Source organism: Limanda limanda, chromosome 17 (genome assembly GCF_963576545.1).
Source record: "Limanda limanda chromosome 17, fLimLim1.1, whole genome shotgun sequence".
NCBI classification, from domain to species: Eukaryota; Metazoa; Chordata; class Actinopteri; order Pleuronectiformes; family Pleuronectidae; genus Limanda; species Limanda limanda.
The window spans coordinates 22829994-22834828 of NC_083652.1; positions in this window are offsets into that span (position 1 = coordinate 22829994).

Here is a 4835-nt window from a genome sequence, read left to right on the forward strand (position 1 = left end):
ACTATTTATATCCTTTGCTGTATTTCACAGTCGCCATAATTCTAAGCTTTAATTGTGGCCTTTGAAAAATCATTGTGCTGGTTTTCTAATGTGGCTCCTTAATGGCCTCAATAATGCATATTGGATAGGTCATATAGTTTTATTCTTTGTGTGTGTGTGTGTGTGTAACTTTTGTGTTACTTTGATACCGAGATCAGCAGGCCGCTCTCAGGTGCAGTCATCCGCGATCATGCGGTGAGGCAGGTGTGAATTAGCAGCTGCAGGTTGTGTTAACGGTTTGGATTGTTTCACAGTGTGTGTCTGTGTGTGTGTCTGTGGATGTGCTCACTCACACTCTCCGGGGGAGCAGCTGTCGTCTTTGTCTCCGGACGTGCTGGTGTCCTCGTGAACGTGATGAGCTGAGACGGTTCTGATGCAACATAAGAATATCCACATCACCAAAGCCATGTGCGGCTCACCCTCATTGGAATGAGTCTGAAATTTGAAGCAGAGGTGTCCCCCCCGAGATTTGCTCCATTGGTCTCGGTGCAATTAGCTCTGTCTTTTAGTCCCATATAGGGTTGCAAAGGGGCGGAAAGTTTCTGGTAAATTTACGGAAACTTTCCATGGGAAGTTTAGCTCGGGAATTTGGGGAATTTTGGGGGGAAAAAAATCACGCAAATTAAACGCTGAGCAATAAAAACCTCATTGAAAACTCTATTTTAAAGATGTATGGAATGCAGCACACGCTACACGTTGAATTTCATCCCTCCACTGTGCATTCTTCCATCACATGCACAGATAACTCCCAGCATCCTTCACTCTACAGCAGGGCTATTGAGGCCTGCTGTAGAGTGAAGGACTAGTCAGGTAAGTTTCCATGATATTACTGGGAAAATATATTAGCATGCTGATTGAGGATTGTTCATCTGTTCATCTAGACTATTTCCATTCATTTATCCATCAATTGTAAAATACAGACGATTGCAATTGTTTGGCTAACTATTTATATCTCTGGCATTGCATCAGTGTTTTTTAACAAACTATTTTCTCATACTTAGTATAAATTACCCACAACATTTCCCGTTTATTCCCGTTAATTCCCGTATATTCCCGTTAATTCCCGTTAATTACCATGGCAAGTTTCCAACTTTGAATATTCCCGGAATTTTGCAACCCTAGTCCCATAGCATCTCCGCTCTGTGAAGCGACTCCCTCCTGCTGCTCATCCCGTGGTCACCGCCCCTGGTGTCGTCTAACAGAGTTCCTTCTTCTTTTATTTTTTCTCCTCTTTTGAAAACCTCATTTGTCGCAGAACGGAGAGAGGACGGAGGAGGAGGGAAGACTTCTCTCTCTTCGGAGCGGCGCCTTCATCTCTTTTGATCTTAGAGAAGAGCTGCTTGAGTGAATGAGAGACAGTGGAAGAGGGTCTGTGATCTGACAGTCTGCTCACCTCAACCTGGATTTCACTCTGTCTGTCACTACCCGTCTCCTTCTCAACTCATCTGTTCTCTTGTCTGAATCAGCCTCATGATGATGAATACGCTTGTATTCCAACGCTGCTCATGAGCCGCTCCGCATTTCGAGTACTTGGAATATATATCAGAATCACATTAATTGCCAAGTAGGTTTTCAATATACACGATTTTGCTTTGGTGCATGCTCTGTGGTTCAAGGAGAAAAACAAGGACGTATATACACAATATATGAGATGGATCCAGTTTTGAGGCACCCACACACTGCCTGAAAACAAAAATATTCTCATCAACATTTCCAACATGGTCTATAAAGTTTGAATTTTAGCCTGAAATTTACAACAGCTCTATTCCATCAATACTGCCTGGTACTAAAGCTGCTCTACAATCAGCACGTATTTAAATCCATTATATGTTTGTGGCTTTGAAGTCATTGTCCCCGTCTCTGAAGCTCCTCAATTTCAGCAGGTTAAGCAGAGCTTAACCTCTGTGATGGAAAAGAAGAAGAAAATATATAAAATATGTAAGTAATTCATCTGTTTCTAATAGTTATTTACTTTAGGTCTGTGATGGAGCCTTAATAAGCTATTTCTTTGTTGTTTGTTTCTTTGTGCTTCGTTTGGAGCCAATTTCCTCTGCTGTTCAAAATGATGTCCGTTGTTACATCCGACGCAGAGAGTCAACAATTGCGTTTTCACATTGTTGCTGCAGCCCACCTGTTTTTTTAAAGGCAATGGAAGATGCCAAATGTTAAACGCAAAACACTATTTTGACCTTTTTTCTGCCATTAAAGAACCAAATCTCTTTTACACCACATGCAGATGTGTTTTTTTTTAAGGAGATTGACTTTCCCACTGCCATAGAGGAGTTTGCCCGTCTGTCTTGTTTTTTAATGCAATGAATCATGTTAGATGTCACTGTATCATCTTGCCCCTGATGCATCTTGGTCAATACAAAAATAAAATCACTGTTGTACGCTGTTCCCAAGAAAACCAATAAGTACACACACCTTCACACACTCCAACACCTGGCAGCTCAATGTGTGTCGTAATGTGCCTGAAAAGATGCAGAGCCAGAGTCAATATAAATAAGAAGTAATTGGCCTGTTCACCTGGGTGTTGCTGATTGGAGCTGGAGTCGATTTTAAAACTCATGTCTACTTTGAGAAAATGCAGATTGTCTCCATTCCCTTTGCAGACACAAGCCAGATGTTAGTGGGTGATAGTTCATGTATTGACCAGTGGTAATGCGGCTTTAGACATTCGTGCAATCACGTGTTAAAATTGAGCCCTAATCTTGACAGCTTGGAAAGATGTTAAGGTGTTGGTGGAGTTTTGGACCACTGGGGGCGCTGTAGGCTCTGGTGATTAAGACTGCATTTATATTTCTTTACTCCACCCCACTTGCGGCCTCTGGAGACTTCATTATAATCACTCCCCAATCTCTTCATGTGCTGAGTGAGTTGGACGCTCAGGGAGTGATAAAATCAGAGCATCGATGCCAAATATCAACTCTGAATATACTTATAATAAGCCATATTACTAACCCATTGCATGCAAATTGCCTGGCTAAACTGTTGAAAGAGGGTGTTATGATATAAAATAAAGTTATATCACAAAATATCCTGACTAAAATCAAATTCTACAGCGAATCTATCAGTGTACAGTGTCAGCAGGCTGTTGTGAAACCAACTGGAGAATAATGAAAGCACACATTGCATCACCGTCCAGACTAACTGTTACTTTACAGTAGTGAGTCCAGCAGTGAGGATATACATAGAACATTATCGGTCTGTATGTGCACAAATGGAAATACTTGTTAATGATGACGTGAACGCTCACAACCTCTTGCTGATTGGCTCTTTTTTGGTTATGACGTAGCCTTCGCTGAATCGTCCGGCTCCTCCCACATGACTCTCTTTACCAAGAAAACAGCCGACATTAGCCTTGTTGTCTTTGCTAACAACTGTTGTGCATTTAAATTCAATCAAACAACTGCTTACATGCGTAGGAGACAAGCTATTTTTTCAGCAATCTGCCACTTTGCCTGTATTCAGCCTGTTTCCGCTCAGTGTCTGTGGGTGGTCATGTGATATTTGTTTTCAGGTGTGTTAGTCTGGACGAGGATTAAAACTGATACCGAGCCAGATACAGAGATCGGACAGAGATCGTATTGGTTTGAAACGGCTGATTTTAAAGCCTAAAGGGAGGGAAACTTTATAGAATGAGCAGCTGTGGATCTCGGGTCAACAGACTCAACGGACACCACTGTAGAGTTGCTGTACACGGAACCTGGATCTTCTGAGCCTTCAGGTTTTCGTTGCCAATTCCTGACTGCAGACAGGAATCTGGATTCCAAGCTGGTCTCTCGTGTCAAATGTCCTTCGTTGTTTTCGTCTTCTGACCTTCACCCCAATCACCTCCTTGGGACTCCAGTGCAGTTTGATAAATATAGCGCATCATTCACTCAGGAGAACTGGCCCAGAGCTCAAACACTATAAGTCTACAAGAAGTTGAGCTATCTGCCGGCACACGGATTTAGTTGGTGCCGGGAGCAAATGAACCGTTTGTGATGAGGCCTATTCAAATAGTTTGAAATTGGGGGAGGGTAAGGAGAGGGGGGGGAGGGGGGTTGAGTCATAACAACCTCCAATGCAGAGCTGATTCTTGAGTGTCTGCCTTTAGTAGGAGCCTGATTGTCCCCATCATCAGCTTCATATCAGGCTGGTAGAATCAGCTGAAGGGGCACGATAACAGCTCATGTCTCACACCATCTGTTTCACTCGGGAAATTTAGTTTGAAATACAGACTTTCATGGGGACAGGCCTGCTGTTTTACTTTTACAAGAAATGACATATAGTCCAACCTGTCGATCACAAGCATGTTTTTGCTGAGTCAAGCAGCTGCCGCTTTCACTCTCTCAGTAGAGGTGCAGCGATATTGAAAGCAAGAAACAAACATCCAGAATAGTATGGTGATTAGGGTTGCAAAGGGGCGGAAAGTTTCCAGCAAATTTCTGGAAGCTTTCCGGAAACTTTCCATGGGAAGTTTAGCTCGGGAGTTTTGGGAATTTTGAAAAAAAAAAAATACGCAAATTAAACGCTGAGCAATAAAAGCATCATTCAAAACTCTATTTTAAAGATGTATGGAACGTTGAGTTTCAACCCTCCACTGTGCATTCTTCCATCACATGCACAGATAACTCCCAGCATCCTTCACTCTACAGCAGGGCTATTGAGGCCTGCTGTAGAGTGAAGGACTAGTCAGGTAAGTTTCCATGATATTACTGGGAAAATATATTAGCATGCTGATTGAGGATTGTTCATCTGTTCATCTAGACTATTTCCATTCATTTATCATATCTTTTAAAATATTTTCACAG